This window comes from Colobus angolensis, unplaced genomic scaffold (genome assembly GCF_000951035.1).
Source record: "Colobus angolensis palliatus isolate OR3802 unplaced genomic scaffold, Cang.pa_1.0 Scaffold170, whole genome shotgun sequence".
NCBI classification, from domain to species: domain Eukaryota; kingdom Metazoa; phylum Chordata; class Mammalia; order Primates; family Cercopithecidae; genus Colobus; species Colobus angolensis.
Window position 1 is genome coordinate 2645263 of NW_012114822.1, and position 16514 is coordinate 2661776.

Consider the following 16514-nt stretch of genomic DNA (forward strand, 5'->3'; position numbering starts at 1 on the left):
AATTCTCCTGCCTCAGCCTCCCGAGTAGCTGGGATTACAGGCACCTGCCACTATGCCCAGCTCATTTTTGTATTTTTAGTAGAGACAAGGTTTCACCATGTTGGCCAGGCTGATCTCTAACTCCTGACCTCGTGATCTGCCTGCCTCAGCCTCCCAAAGTGCTGGGATTACAGGCGTGAACCACCACACCCGGCCATTTTCTTTTCTTTTCTTTCTTTTTTTTTTTTCTTTTTTTTTTTCTGAGACAGAATCCTGCTCTATCACTAAGGCTGGAGTGCAGTGGCACCTCACAGCTCACTGCAGCCTTGACCTTCTGGGCTCAAGTCATCTCCTCCGTAGCCTCCTGAGTAGCTGGGACCACAGGCACATACCACCATGCCCAGCTAATTTTTAAACTTTTTGTAGAGACAGGGTCTCACTATGTTGCCCAGTCTGGTCTCAACCTCCCAGGCTCCAGAGACCCATCCCAGCCTCCTGAGTACCTGGGACCACAGGTGTGCCACCGTGCCTGGCTAATTTTTAATTTTTTTGTAGAGACAAGGTCTTGGCCATGTTGTCCAGGCTGGTCTTGAACTCCAGGGTCAAGGAGTCCTCCTGCCTCAGCTTCTCACAAAGTGCTGGGACTGTAGACTTGGGCCTCCATACCTGTCCCTGCTTTATGCTTCTCGAGATGTAAATGAACAGGATCCAGGCAGCACCCCGCCAGGCCCATATGGGAGGCTCTCAGGAAACAGCCTCCTCTATAATGCCAAGATGGGTTGAGACCTCAGAGCTGCCCTGCACAGAAACTGCCTCTGGAGGTTGGGCCTGTGTCCTGGGCTTAGGGGGAAGGGCCCTTGGCTTGTGTGGGCCAACAGTCAGACAAGGCCCATCCGAGGCAGCCTGGGTCTCTGCTGGGCATGTCCACAGAGACAGTAGTGACAGTTTCCAACCAACAGGACCAGTGTTTCAACAATAGGGTAGATGGTTTGAAATCCTAGCTGTCCTGGAAGTCCAGCCTGCCTTTTCTGTGGTTGGGAGCCTGGCCCAGGAGCCTTTGTTCCTTGGACAGACTTGGCCCTCGAGAGGGCCCCAGTCTCTCAGTTTGTCTGGCCAGGTTTAAAAGTCTGCAGCGGCCAGCAGCCGGCAGCGAGGCTGGAATGTAGCTTTGCTGGCTTGGCCACAGACAGCCCTGAGGAACAGCCTTCATTTCCGCCTCTTCCCCTCACCTCGGGCTGAAAAATCCCGGGCAGGTGGCAGCTGCTGGGTCTTAGCCTGAGTCTCAGCTCCTCCAAGGGGACCAGCTTTGACCCCAGGCGGGCGTCCAGGCATGTGGGCTGCCTTCTGGGCACGGTCCTCCTTGGATGCCAGGGAGCTCTGCCACCTTGACACACAGGGTGAGGCAGAGCCCAGCTGGACCAAGCCTTGAGGTATTTGGAAGTCAGCCCTGGTGAGAGACGGTTGATTGCAAATTGATTCTAGTTCAAATCAACAAGCATTTCCCTGGCACCTGCTCTGGGCCAGGCTGGGCCTGGGCCCTGCGTCCCCGATAGAGTCTGGATTCTAAGGGCTCCCAGGCTAGATGGAGCGAGGGGAGCTCTGCAGTGGGATCCAGGCATCGGTGGGAGGAGCTACCAATTCCACCAGGAACAGTGGGTGGGCGGGGCCCCGGGGTCTAAGTGGCCGCACTGGGGGCAGGCTTTTAATCAAGGCAGTGACATTTGCCGACTTACATTCTGTGCTTCTGCTGTGATTGTTGGCCATTGTCCCCGAGTTTGGAGGGCACTCTCCTGGATTAATTCATTCACCCCCTATGGCCACCCTGGGGGGCCTACGCTGTATAAATGAGGAAACTGAGGCCCAACTTGTTCGAGATGGTACAGCCAGCTGGAGCTGGGATTTGAACCTGGGGAGCCCGGCTGGTTCTGGAGGCTGGCTTGGAGGGGGTAAGAGTGAGACAGGGAGGGGCTGAGGCAGGGCGGTGGTGGCCTGAGGCTGTGCCAGCGCAGGGCAGGGCTGATGGCACTGAAAGACATCCTGGGGGCAGAGCTTAGAATGGCGTGGGAGCTGGTTTGTGGTCAGCCTGCCCCAGGCTGCAGTCGTCCCCAGGCTGCCGCTGGTGGTTGGGTGGGTGATGATGGTTCGGTCAGATGCTGGGCAGTGACTGGGCCTCCCACCCTGCTGGCGAGCCGGGTGGGCCTGAGGGCCCTACTGTCTGGCTTCCCTGCCCCCCACACACTCAGGGTGGCCCGGGATGGGACCCATGCCGGTGGGCTCGAAGGCCAGGGAGGTTTGTCCAGGACTGAAGCCTCCCAGGGTCCAAGTCAGGGGGCACATCTGGGGCTGGGAGAAGCCAGCCTGAGCTCACGTGGCCTCAGGGCTTGGGGCACTGAACGGCGCTGAGCAGGAAGAGCCACTCGTCCAGCTTGGGATAACCCCAGAGCATGTGGAGCTCGAATATCTCGGCTGTGAAGGAGTAGCCAGTGGTACGGAGGGTGGTGGAGAGACCCTGCGGCAGCGCCCAGTCCCTTCTGGGTGACATGGCAGGTTTCCAGGCACCCCGAGCTTCTGCTTCCTCCTCTGTAAAAAAGGGTCACGGTGATCCAATCACAGGGCCACTGGGCAGATTAAAGGAGATGTCACCTTGAAGGCCTTTAATCCAGAGTCCTGGTATAATACATAGGGCACCAGCAGATGCTAGTGTCTCTGCTGTAAGGACAGCCAGGGAAAGGGGGCTGAGAGGGTCCCTGGCCCAGCAGGAGTCTGTTTCTGAGCACAGGGAAGAGAGCAGCACGGGCTTCCCGGCTTCTGAGGGCCTGGCCTCTCCCCTGTCCGGCCCTGGGCTTCCTGCCAGCAGAACCCTCTCCCGCTTCCTCTATCCAGGCCATGGTGGCAGTCACACAGTCACTCTCTGCGGTGCTGGGGGCAGCCTGGCTTGGGGGAGCTGCAGTTGGGCAGCCTGCAGTGCTCACTCCAGGGCTGGAGGTGAAGCCACCGCATGGCTCTGCTGGCCCGGTCCTCGCTCTGTGAGCCCTGTTGTGGCCCTGCTGCCTCAGTCCCCCATCTCACATGCCTCTATCCCAGCCCCTAGGGGCCCTGAGGGTTGGAGAAAAACCTGTCTGGGCAGCGCAGGACTGTGTGGGACCCCTCTCAGATCCCTCCTGTCCTGGGGGCAGTGGTCATTGGCAGCTGCTGGGTGACTGCCAGCCCCCTTCAGACGTTTCTCTCAGACTTTCCAGGCTCCAAGCGGGGTCCTTTCATACAGGCAGCCCCATTTAATCACCCTAGTCAAGGGTTTAGGATTGTCTCCATTTCACAGAGGAGGAAACCGAGGCTGGAGGAGTCAGTGACCGTCCTCAGTGGTGGCGCCTGTCCCCTTTGGTCCATCCCCCACCCCAGCAGCACCCAGGGCTGGCACAGGGCCCATCAGAGACTGTGGGGAGGGGAGGGTACTGGGGGCTAAGGCTGAGGCCTGGTTGAAGCTCGAGGACGGGCTGGCCAGGGGCCAGGTGGTTGTGGCCCAGGTTTCTACCAGCATCTTCCAAACAAATAGACCGGCAGATGGGCTGGGGCACTGGACTCATGCATCTGACCTTCAGAATTGTTTAATTTTTTTTTTTTTTAAGACACAGTTTCACTCGGTCGCCAAGGCTAGAGTGCAGTGGCACGATCTCCGCTCACTACAACCTCCACCTCCCGGGTTCAAGTGATTCTCCTGCCTCAGCCTCCTGAGTAGCTGGGATTGCAGGCACCTGCCACCACACTTAGCTAATTTTTGTATTTTAGTAGAGATGGGGTGTCATCATGTTGGCCAGGCTAGTCTCGAACTCCTGACCTCAGGTGATCCCCGCCTGCGTTGTCCTCCCAAAGTGCTGGGATTGTAGGCATGAGCCACTGTGCCCAGCCCAGAATTGTGTAATTTGGAGGAGGGGTCTGTGCTGCCCGCACCAGGCCCCGTTCACCCCTCCCACAGGTGCTGACACTGGGCCCACTGCTTGCTAGCTGGCGGGTTGGCCTCCACCCCACCTGGCCCCCACCCCCAGGTCACCATCAAGTATTGGCCCTGGAGGGTCCTCAGCCCATGCCTTCGGAGGGCAGATGCAGATTCTTTTTTCTTTCTTTCTTTTTTTTTGGAGACAGAGTCTCACTCTGTCGCCCAGGCTAGAGTACAGTGGTGCAATCTCAGCTCACTGAGCAATTCTCTGCCTCAGCCTCCCAAGGAGCTGGGATTACAGGCACCTGCCACCACTCCCAGCTAATTTTTGTATTTTTAGTAGAGACAGGACTTCATCATCTTGGCTAGGCTGGTCCTGAACCCCTGACCTCGTGATCCACCTGCCTCGGCCTCCCAAAGTGCTGGGATTACAGGCATGAGCCACTGTGCCTGGCTGGGCAGAGGCAGATTATTCTTTTTACTTGGCCTGGTGGAGCGTTTCGGGAGGGCCTGGCCAGAAGAACAGAGACAGGAGAGCCAGAGGGCATGGGGAGTGGCTAGTGCCCATTCTCTCCAGATTACATAAAGGGGCTCTGCAGCCCAGCCTGTACACACAGCATGGCTGCCTGGGTGCTTCTCACGAGAGCTGGGTAGCTAGCACTGGGCATGGCGGCCCCGCATGCCGCAGCTGGCCCTCCCCGGCTGCCCTGGGGGTCCAGACAGGCCTCCTCAGACACCGGGAGAGGAAGGGAGGAATGTGGTTACCTGCCCCTGGAGCCTTGGGTTCCACAAGAGGCCACAGTGGGCCTTGCCTGTGGACAGGGAGGAACAGGGCCTCTTGTTGGTTGCAGGGACCCCCACCAAGTCTTTATCCCTTTGGGGTGAGCACTCACCCTGCGCCAGGCTCCCTGCGAAGCCCTGTGCATGCAGGGTCTTGTGGAGATGACACCCTGGGGGGCTCTCTCCTTAACCCATTTTACAGATGTGGAATCTGGGGAAGTGTCATGGACGAGGCTGCCCAGCTTGGGAGGCAGAAGCCTAACCCCGAACCAAGCCCTCCCCTGTGGGGTTTGCCCTCGGGAAAACCCTGCAGTGGGAAGGGGTCATCCAGGATGGTTGAGGGGAGGAAGGATGTTCAGGGGCCCTTGGAGCCCCCAGCCTGTGAGCTAAGGCAGGAAAAGTGCCCCAGGGCCTACGTTTCCTGGGTGGCTGTGGCTTCCTGGCATGGGGGTCGATGGCTGGGTCCTGCCACCTGTTTCTCTTCCTCTTTTGGCCCCTTACTCAGCGAGACCTTGCAGGGGCGGCCCCTACTTGGGTCCTCCCTCACATGGCCCTTCTGCTCTCAAGGAAACAGCTGTGGTTGCAGAGGACTCGCCCCCTCCCCATGTCCAAGGCCATTGCCAGGAACCAGATGAAGCCGGCCCTTGTCTTTAGCCCCTGTCCCTCTGCCTGTCCTGGTTCCTGCCCCAGGCCAGGGGATGCTCACTGGAGCACAGAAGGAACAAGAGGTAGGACAAGAGGCAAACCTTGGGGTCTCCTTGCCCAGGGCCACAGCTCCTAGCCCCAGGGGCAGCCCGTGTGAGGGCACAGACCAATTGTCTCTGCTCCCCTGGGATCTTCCTGTCCAGAGGCTGTGAGGCTTCCAGGGGACCGAGTCCCTGGAGGTAGGTCGGGGCTGTGGGAAAGCAGCCCTCCAGCTGAGGGCCCGCCTGCCTCTCTCGGGCCTCTAGCTCCCCATCTGTACCCAGCAGTGACTTCGAGGGGAGCTGGAGGTGGGTGAGGAGGGCCAGGCCTAGAGCGGGGTGGGCAGTGTGGCCAGCAGTATGAGTGCCGCTCTGGGGCTCAGCCCTGGCTCTCCCTCTTCCTAGCTCTGTGTGGCCCTGGGCAAGTTGCCTGTCCGTGGCCTCAGCTTCTCCATCGCTGTGGTGGGGACAGTAGCGCCTGCTGTTGGGAATGAAATGCGGATTGGAGATGATGCATGAACAGTGCTTGCTCAGTATGGCATTGGGCCATGGTAAGGGGAGTGCCCGCCTGGGGCTGGGCACACAGCAGAAGGCCAGACAGCTGTTGCTGAAGGCACCAGGAGCGACCCCCGTGTTTGTCAGCAGCATCGCTAGTCAGTCTTGTTTCCTGGTTTCCCCCAGACCCTCGGAAGAGGCCCAGGTGTGTCCACCTGCCTTGGACAGCTGCTGCCTCAGAGAGAGAGGCTGGCGCTGCACGCTCGAGGACTGTGGGGGTCTGCTTCACTGACCTGGGGGGCCTCTGCCTTCCTGCATCGGGAGGCTGCGTGGGGGACCCTCTAGCCTTGTATGGAAGGAGTGTGGGAGACAGAGGAGGACAGCTGGGCAGCGGGACCAGCACAGCGAAGGCGGGAGGTGGGAGGCAGGAGGCACATTTGGAGACAGAGGGAACACAGAGGATGACCCTGTGGTCAGGATGGAGGGTGGAGCCTGGCCTCCTCCTCTTGGCATCCAGGACTGCAGCCCCTCAGGAGGGTTCAGCCTCCGAGCCCCAAATGGATGCCTGGGAGTGGGTCCTCCCCAGGTGGCCGCTTCAGAAGGCAGCCCCTTGTGCTCAGCCTACGGTTGAGGGTAGGAAGGAGTCTCTGCCGCGCCTGGGCGGGGATGCTCTGGGGTTGGCTGTCCTGAAATAATAACCAGGTGTGGCTCCCACCAAGCCCAGACAAAGAGGGGCTGGGGCTGGGTAAAGTCTCCAGGACCCACCCCACTGGCCCTGGCCTCTGCTATGGTGGATCTGAGACAGAGATGGCTGGCCAGGCCATGGATGGTCCTATTCCCTAAGCCTCAGTCTGACACCCCCAGGCTGGCCACTTGCCACATGAACACAAGCCAGGGACACCCCCAGCTCCTGTGGCCTCAGGCCCAGGTCGTGTGGGTGCCAGCGATGAAGGCCAAGGGCCTGCGTTTGTCCTCCCTGGCCCCGTGCTGGTGGGGGAGGGGCCAGCCAGGCAGGCATATGGTTCGAATTATTCAAACTGCCTCTTGGCACCTTAGCCCTCAGCTGGGGGTGTGCAGGCTGCCTGGATGGCCACCCCAGCCCCCCCTGCCACAGCCCTGGGGTGACCCCTCCACCCCCCTGCCCTCCAGAAACACAGCCTTCTGCTGCCAGCTCCCTCTGCCTGGGCCTTGGGTCTCTGTTGCCAGGCATCTGGTCTGGTAGGGAAGCCAGCTCTGCCCTGGCTCTGCCCTGGCTCTGCTCCTTCAGACCTGGCAGGCTGTGGGGGGCACAGGTGGGGTAAGACAGAGGCGGCTCAGCAGAGCCTGGCTCAGGAGCCCAGTGCAAGCTGTCCTTGGCCCCGTTTAAGTCTGGATTTCCGAAGGGCTGCCCCATGGCCCTCTGGTCGCCCCACCTTCTCCCCCAGCTGCTTGTTCAGGTCCCCACATTGGCTTTGAAGCTAGACAGTCTTGGGGTCAAATCCAAGTTCTATTCCTTGTGAGCTGAGCCTCAGCTTCCTCATCTGTGCCATGGAGGAAGTGCCCCCCCACGCAGGGAAAGCCACAGCGACCCTGCTGGGGCACAGGTCACGTGGATACCATGGCAGAGGTCTCTCCGCAGGAGGGCCGCCATAGGCTTTGAGTTGTTATTTTCTAGCTTGAACATTTTGCAATCTTGACAACACTCTGGAATCAACTGACAGTGGCTTTTCATTTCCCCGCCTGTCCGCTAGCTTTTCCTTCTTCTCATGGTTCTTTCTGTGAAAGGTCTGCAGCCCCAGCCCTCTGACTTCCTCCAACTCCACCCGCCGCTTGGGAGCAACGAGGCTCCCCTAAGGATGCCAGAGGCTCAGCTGTCTGGGGCTCTATGCCTGGGCTGCCATTGGTGTAGGCGACATGATCTGAAGGAGGAGGCAGCCTGGTGAAGTGTGGCCAGCCCCGAAAGGGAGCCCAGAAAGCAGAGCCCGGACCTCACAGGCAGGCTGAGGGTGAGGCCTGGCCCACAGCTCCTGCCCCTCTGAGGAGCCTCTGGGGGCGTCGGCTCAGTGGAGGTGGGGGACATGCCTTGAGCTTCCTGGGGAGGGTCCAGTCAGGACCTGGAAACATCTCTAGGGGCAGCCCACGGCCTCCCTACAGGTGCTTCTATTCCTCACTGAGAAATCCTGCAGGGGTCCTGCTAGGGCTGGGAGAGGGGTCACAGGTCAGGGGTGGGGAGCTGGAATTGCTCCCCGGGCAGCACATTTTTCTTCTCTGAAAACTTATCTTAGCAAAGAGACCACGAAACAATCGCACTCTTTTCCGGGCCTCTGTCGTCCCCAGACGGCCAGCCCGTCTCCTCGGCGGGGGCTCCGAGGGGGCCGGGAGGGCGAAATTTGTAAAATGTCTGTAGGAGGGGAAGAAAGGCGCTTTGTGTGGGGCCGGGGCCCTGGCCATTGGTCAGCTCCGAGGCCCCCAGCCGCTCCCAGAATGCTCCCCTTCCCAGGGAGGGCACGCCTGCCAGCCGAGGCCAGCCCCAGTGGTCCCTGCAGCCCCCTGCGCCCCTGCACTCTCTGCGTCCCGTGTGCAGGCCACCCAGCCTCCGAGGACGCAGGCCGGGCGGGGTGACCTCCCCTGGCCTCAGCATGTTTCTCTACTGGAGGAAGCGGGGCACCTACGAGCTGGAGACCCTGCCCGGCGACCTGGCCGAGCCGGAGCTGGGGACGGTGGAGCGTTTCTCGTGGAGCTCCACCCTGGACATCATCGAGGACCTCGGGGGTAGGTGCGAGCCCACCTCCCGGGAGGACTTTCCGCGGGCTCTGGCACTGGGTCTGCCCGGCCAGGACCTGTGGCCCATTCACACACATATGCTGCTGATGGTCACTCGCTCCACAGTGGTGTGGGGTCCAGAGCCACTCCCAAGAGCTGCTGCTGGTGCAGGAGAGGGGCCCGCAAATCAGGACCCTGGGGGCCAGAGGGCAGGCAAGCAGCCGAGCAGGCTGTCCTTCCTCCAGAGCTGGCCTGGCTGGGCTTCAGGCCTGGCCTCTGCCTCTGCTCTCCCCCCGCCCCCAAGATCAGGCCATGACGTTTTCTCAGGGCTGGGTGGTGTAATGAGATGTTCTGGAACATGAATGTTCCAGGCCCCAGGACGTGGGTTATTTCTCCTTTTGTCCCCATTTTACAGATGAGGAAACAGAGGTACAGGGAGATTAAACCCCTGAAGAGGCAGGACGAGCTCTCGGGGATGCTGAACCCCGCGGCCTGTGTTTAGAGGTGTGGGATGTTGGGCTGCTCCTGGGGGTGAGAGGCCAGGGAACTGTGAATGGGAATAATGACGCCTTGGGGGTTGTTGGGGGGCTGAGAGCACTAATGGGGATGACACACAGGGAGACTTCAAACAGCGGTGGCAGAGGCAGGGCGCACCTGTGCTGGCTGTCAGGTGCCCATTCTGTCAGCTCAGCTCAGCTGCTCGGCACTGTGGGCTGGGGACCTGGCTCTGTCAGGGTGCTTCGGTGCAGTGACAGAAACTTGAGTCCTGTCCGCAGAAGCCACCAGAGTGCCCATCTCCAGCTCCCAGCACTGTGCAACTGTCTGGGGCCAGGGCCTGGGCCTGAGTTCTCTTCTCCATTAGCCTCATCCTCGGGCCCAGGTGCTGGCCTCCCCCAGGCCACAAGCCCAGGGAGCAGCAGCCTGTCCTGGATGAGTCTCCCTAGCCTGGCATGGTCCTTCCCTGAGGCCAGAGGCAGGGAGAGTGACGGTTCAGTCTGGGGTTCACCTTGGGAGGCAGGAGGGAGACTGCAGACCATGCAGAGATGGGTTTTGAAAAGGGAGGTGCTTGGGAGGTGGAGGCAGGAGAATCCCTTGAACCAGGGATTTGGAGGTTGCAGTGAGCCAAGATTGCACCATAGCACTCTAGCCTGGCGACAGAGCGAGACTCTGTCTCAAAAAAAAAAAAAAGAGAGAGACGTGCTGCTCCCAGGAGGGAGGATGATGCTGGGTGGGCATGAAGGCCAGGTGTCCCTACCTGTGACCAGCTCCCCACTGTGGAGGAGGGGGAATGTGGCTGCTTGTTGGGAGAGACAGGTACAGGGTCCCACAGGCCCCAGCAGCTCCAGGCACCATTGGGGTGTGTGCAGGAGGCAGGGAGGGCCTGGGGACGTGAGAGGGGCGGCCCAGCTGCCCAGCTAATGGAGGCAGTGGGGATGCGGGAGGCAGCATGGGATGTGGGGGGTGGGGTGTGGAGGAGCGTGGCAGCTGGTGTTGGGGGGCAAACTCCCCTCCACCCTCAGCTGGGCACAGTCCTGGAGTTGGAGAGTGGGATGGGGAGCAGGCTGCTCTATTTCTTCACCCGGCAGATTCCTGCCTACGGAGCTACAGGACCCAACAGAGCCAGAGACTTGCCCCAGGTCGTTTAGCCACCCCAGCCCCAAGCCAGCAGGGCCAACCAATGGGAGCTGTGTCCCACCCCTTGCCCCCACTCAGACTGCGCTCCCCTGGGCGGGGTGGGGCAAAGTGGGGCTGCTCGCTGTCTGCAGAGGCAGGCCCTCCCTGGGCTCTCTTAGTTGTTCTCTACATCTCAGTCATCCTGCTGGTCCCTCCCCCTGGGATGCCCTCACCGCTCAGATGCAGGAGTCACATCTGCAGCTGGGACTGCAGGCGCACACCACCCTGCCTTCCTGATTTTTAAACTTTTTTTGTAGAAATGGGGTCTCTCTATGTTGCCCAGGCTGGTCTTGAAAATCTGGGCTCAAATGATCCTTCTGCCTTGACTTCCCAAAGTGTTGGGATTATGGATATGAGCCACCATGCCTGGCCTCAAGAGCTCTTTAAACCTAGGCTCTTGGAGTATCCATGCCCCTGTCGGAGTCAGGGCCATTCTTGGCATCCCCTTTATCCTGGTGAGGGGTGGCGAAGCCTTTGAGACCCCAAGTGGTGGCACCCAGATGCACCACGCACACCCTCAGCCTAAGCGCCAGAACTGAGACCTGCTCACCCACGTGTGCCTGCCCCAGCTCTCCTCGGAGCCGGCAGAGAGGCCCCAGGGAGCTGCTCACAGCGGCTGGCTCACAGCACGTGAACAGATCTCATGCGTGAGCTGAGGCGGCTGGGTGGGTGAGCCTGGGCACGCGGCTGTCTGTGTGGGCTCTGTCCTCTGTGCCAGCCAGACCCTGGCCGGGGCCCATGCACGGTGGGCCGATGCCAGCCCAGCCTGTGATGGGGGTGGGACTGTGCTTGGAGCGTGACTGTCGGGAATCGGGATCTCAGAGCCATTTCTGCAGCCCTGCTCCTGTTCCGCCCTTGGTCACTCTCGGTTCCTCTGAGGCACCTCTGGAGGAAGCCCACGGTGGGCAGATGGGCAGGCACCCACAGCAGCCTCAGCCAGAGGAAGTGGCCGGCTGGCCCCGGGCCTGTGTGCAGAGCTGTGCGGACAGTTTCTCGGGCCCCAGGAAGGAATCCTGAATGTGTCCTCCCACTTCTTCTTACTGAGCTCCAGCAGTGTGGGTGGGTAGGACGATGTGCAGCTCTCCGGTCCCTGGGGACTATGCCAGCAGCGGTTCTGGGCTGTAGGCAGAAGCAGTGTCCTGGCCATGGTCCATGCCCCTCCCTGCAGCTGAGTCGCCACTTCACTTTCCTGCCCCCAAGGTGCCCCATGTCGCTTTGGGAAGGGGATCAGAAACACATTTCCTTCCCAGACCTCCTGTGACGCTCCAATCAGTGTCCTGCATAGGGAGTGGCGGATGTCCTGGGACCAGCAGCCATTTACCCAGGACATGCCCCTCTGGCGTTTGGCCAGGTTGTGGACAAATCTTGCCCTTCCCCAGGTGCTGTGGACAAGAAGTCCAGCCCCAGCATGGCCTGCAGCAGCTGCCCAGGCATGGACGGGCGCCCAGGAGGGTGGGGCTCACGTGGGAGGGGACATTCAAGGCCACAGCTGCTTCCTGAGAGGGGCAGCCTTTGCGTGGCCAGGCTGTGGTTGGGAGGTGGTAGGCAGGGAGGTCCTGTTTTCTTGAGACAGAAGTGTTCATTGGAGTGGAGGGTTCAAAGGTGAGGGGCTACCCTGGAGAAGATGAGAACGAGGTGGTTTTCTGTGCACTTGCGTCATCCTGGGGCCCGTGGGGAAAGGGGACACTCATGTCATGATGAGGGACCAATTCATGTTTTCCAGACAGCTGATTGTGTCAGGCTGCAGGAGAGCACTGTAGCCTGGTGGTTAGGAATGCAGGCTTGGAGGCTTATACACTCACAGCCTCGTTACTCTCATTACTTTTGTAACCTTGGGCGAATCTCTCTACCCTCCAAGCCTCAGTTTCCTCATCTGTGAAATGGGGACAATGATCATTCCTCTGCAGAGTTAGATGGTGAAATGACACCGTCTATGGACAGCAGAGTTCCCAGCAGGTGTTTGGCAAGTGAGAGCTGTGGTTACTGTGTGTCGTTCCTGAAGCCGTCTAATGGGGAAGTATTGGTTCAAAGGCTCAAGACAGTGGGAGTCCAGCAGAGCAGAGACACATTCACCTGGAACTGGATATCTGACAATAGGGAGGCCTTCCTGAAGGCAGCAGCCTTTAGCTTGGGCCTTAAGAGTAGACAGGACGGCAGCAGACGGCGATGGGAGGAAGCTGAGGGAGGGCAAAGGAATGGAACCAAGAAGGGCTGGGCTGGGATCAGATCAGTTGTGTCCGGCAAGTGGCAGAGTGAGGGGCCTGGGGTGAGGCGACAGGGAGTGGTGGGGACTGTGGAGGCTGGAAGCAGTTGTGCTGATCTGAGGCAGACACAACTTGGGAGCTAGAGCCATCCAGAACATGGGTCCAGAGCTGACAGGCTCCTCTGGTTTGTCAAGAGAAGCCAAAAATATGGATTTTTATGTGAAATCTCCGACTTTTCAAAGTTGGCAACCAATTTAAATTCTTTCGAAACCCTGTGCTCAGCCAAACAAAACATGTCTGCCGGCCGCTCTGCCCGCGTCCCGAGGCCCCGTTTTGGTAGAGATCATGGTCAGGACAAAGCCAAAGTGGCCTCCTGTGACTGAGACAGGGTTGGGGGAGAACTGGCGAGTGGGCTCCTCTGCCTGGCTAAGGGTTCTGGCTCTCCCTGGGACGGTGGGTGGGGGAGCCAGGAGGGCAGCTGGGCTGTTGCAGACCTGGGGAGGCAGAGTCTGGCACACAGTGGCGGGAGTTCAGGGTTCCAGGTCTGCTTAGCGGAGGGGGGAGTTCAAGATTCCAGGTCTGCCTGGAGGAGGAGGTTCAGGGTTCCAGGTCTGCCTGGACGGGGAGGTTCAGGGTTCCAGGTCTGCATGGAGGAGGAGGTTCAGGGTTCCAGGTCTGCCTGGACGGGGAGGTTCAGGGTTCCAGGTCTGCCTGGAGGGGAGGTTCAGGGTTCCAGGTCTGCCTGGAGGGGAGGTTCAGGGTTCCAGGTCCACATGGAGGAGGAGGTTCAGGGTTCCAGGTCTGCCTGGACGGGGAGGTTCAGGGTTCCAGGTCTGCCTGGACGGGGAGGTTCAGGGTTCCAGGTCTGCCTGGACGGGGAGGTTCAGGGTTCCAGGTCTGCCTGGACCGGGAGGTTCAGGGTTCCAGGTCTGCCTGGACCGGGAGGTTCAGGGTTCCAGGTCTGCCTGAATGGGGAGGTTCAGGGTTCCAGGTCTGCATGGAGGAGGAGGTTCATGGTTCCAGGTCTGCATGGATGGGGAGGTTCAGGGTTCCAGGTTTGCCTAGGGGAGGGGGGAGTTCAGGGTTCCTGGTCTGCCTAGGGCCAGGCTGAGGTCGAGGAGCAGACACTGCTCAGGCTGTTCCACATAAGAGGGGTTGCTACAAAGAGGCAGGGCTCCCCAGGGAAGCCCAGGGCAGGCAGAGAAGGCTGCCCCCCAGAGCTGCCACTCTCACAAAGCTGCCTTCTCCTGCGCTGTCTGCTCTGGGGTGATTTCCACTGAGTGGCTGCTCCCCTTGTTCTTGCTCCCCAATGATACTGGGGCATCGTACCCATTTGGACTGACTCTCAATGGACTCAAGGCTCCAGGGCCCACTAGGAGTCCTGCCTGTGAGCTCCTATCAGGAAGGGGATCAGAACCATGTTTCCTTCCCAGGCCTGCCTCAATTCATAGTCTCAGGAGAGCAAATCTGACTGGCTGAGCCAGGCTGTGTAGATGGCTCAACAACTCTAATCTCAGCACTTTAGGAGGCCAAGGCAGGAGGATCCCTTGAGGCCAGGAGTTCGAGACCAGCCTGGGAAACATAGTGAGACCTCCTTTGCTATAAAAAAATTAAAAAGTTAGCCAGGTATGGTGGTGTGCACTGGTGGTCCCAGCTACTCGGTTGGCTGATGTGGGAGGATCACTTTGCCCAGGAGGTCGAGGCTGCAGTGAGCCATGATCACAACATGGCACTCCAGCCTAGGTAACAGAGCAAGACCCTGTCTCAAAAAATAAATTTTAAATTAAATTAAACTATGTCCAGGGTATGGTATCACCTGATACAATATGTCCCCCTTACCAGGCCCACCCTTTCCTCAAAGGCTGTAGATGGGGATAGGTGACCTGCAGGAGAGCTCCTGACAGGCCTATGGTGGAGACTACTTGTCCTGACCCCACCCCCAAGCCCCACAGGCCCCTCTCTGGGCCCTGAGAGCTACCAGGGTCCTGATAGATTTTTCTTCGTATCTGCAGTCTCTAGGAGAGAGGAGCTCGCCTATGCAATGCAGGAAGTTGCAGCTTTAGAGCAGAGCACGGAGGGAATCACCTCCCAGGGGAGCCAGGACCAGGGGGTCAGGAGTGTAGGGTCTGGAAGGCAGGGTGAGCACCTGGAGCCTGCTGAGACCTGAGGTCAGAGACCGGAGAGTTCAGGCAGGTAGACCCCAGTGCCAGGAAGTACCAGGCAAAGCACAAGGAATTCCAGAACCCAAGTGGCATAGAGGCCACAGGATAGTCAGGCCCGATGGTGGCTGTGGCCTGAGCAGTCACGGGGGGATCTAGGAAGCTGGTGAGGCAGACCCAGTGGTAGAAGACATGGCCCGGAGCCTCCAGAATATGGGGCTACGATCCAGAGGCCCTGGGGCAAAGGGTGTGAGAATCTGACCCCAGGCCCAGAGTTTTGAGAACGCAGGGGCCTGGAAACTTTCCGGGTGCACAGCAGATGTTGTGCTGCTCAGCTGGAGAAGTCCCAGACTGGGTGCATGGGAAACTCCCCCAAGGCTGGCTGAGGGCTCCAGGTCCCCGTGGAAACGCAGATGGCAGAGGAGGACCTGCTGGAGTCATGGCAGACAAGACCCCCGAACCCCATTCCACCCTCAAGTCAGCTTCCTCCCAGCAGGCAGGGACCTGGCCACAGTCCTCACAGGGCCATCTCCTGCCTCGGTTGCCTCCACCTCCAGCCTAGAGGCAGGACGGGCATCACTGGCCCCTTGGATGGCTGAGAGCAGAGACTCGGAGAGGGAAATGAGCACGGTGTGGAGGTGAGGTTGGGCCAGGCCTGAGGGTCCTGAGAGTTCCTGTGGGCTGTGCACTGAGGAGGCCCAGGGCCCCAGGCAGCTGCTTCCCTCTCAGCCTGGAGGCCCCGGGATGCCTGTGGCAGCCCCTCTTCGAGAGCCCCCTCCCCAGGGCCATGCAGATGTGCTGCTCCCCAAAGGGCTGCCCTGCCCACCAGGCCCCCTGTGAGCTCCCCAAGGCTTGTCAGGGTCACCAATGGGTTCCCAGCACCCAGCTTAGAGCTTGGCTCATGGGGACTTTCACAGGATCTTTAGTGTGTTTGCTGAATGATCATATCCAGAGAGCTCAGGAGACCTGGCATCCATGCTACTTCGCTCTGCCAGGAGTCCTTGGGGCAGGGACCAGTTTCTGGTCACCTGTGGGTCCCAGGGCCCAACCCATGTAAGGAGTCCATGCAGGGAGGCTCCAGCTGAGAGGCCCTCCAGTGAAGGGGTCAGGGAATCCCACCCTTAGCCTTTGGGAGAGGGGCCTGGCCCCGCTGGAAGCTGCATCTTCTATACCAAGGTCTTGTCAGCCCAATGCCTCCTGGCACCAGTGCGCAGGGTGGGATGGGGGTCCAGAGGCAGGCTCAGGAGCACTGAGCCCCCGCAGACTCTTGGTCACCTCTCCGAGGCTGTTTCTATAGCCCAAAGGGTTTGCTATCTCCTGATTCCATTTACATAAAGTACAGGACCGGGCAGACGAATCAGTGTGTTGGAAGTCACGGCGACGGTGCCCTTGGGGGAACCGGCTGACACGAGGGAGGTGGCGGGGACTGGGGACTGGGGACTGGGTGGCGACGCTCTGCCGCTCGGTCTGGGCGCAGGTTATTTTGTGAAAGTTTCCCGAAAATGTGTTGCGCTGTGCTCGCAGGACAGGTGCACTTCCCTGTCCGCGTTTGCACTTCAATAAAGTTTAAAACTGTGAACCAGCAGAGGAGATGCAGCAAGAGCAGTGGCAGGCGAGTCTCTCCCAGTGACAGCCCCCACCCTGCGCGGGGCAGCCTCCGTGTTGCCATGGAAACTGACCTCGGAGACAGCGATTCTGGGCTGGGGTGGGGGCTCTCCGGGGGTCCGGACCTGCATTCCTGTGGACAGGCACCCTCCGCGTGGATGGCACCCTCCAGGCCAGAGCCGTGCGCGCTTCCTGAGCCGCCCTGCGGGGGGTGGAGGCAGCCTCCGGACCGCAGCGCGCAGGGGCTGGGGAGCCGGGG

The 16514-nt window shown here is 60.0% G+C and overlaps 1 protein-coding gene across 1 annotated transcript in view; it reads left to right on the forward strand.

Moving 5' to 3' along the window:
- PLEKHG5 (pleckstrin homology domain containing, family G (with RhoGef domain) member 5) overlaps positions 1 to 16514 on the forward strand; it is a 54478-nt gene that overhangs the window by 6260 nt on the left and 31704 nt on the right. The gene's annotated exons all lie outside the window — the stretch shown is intronic.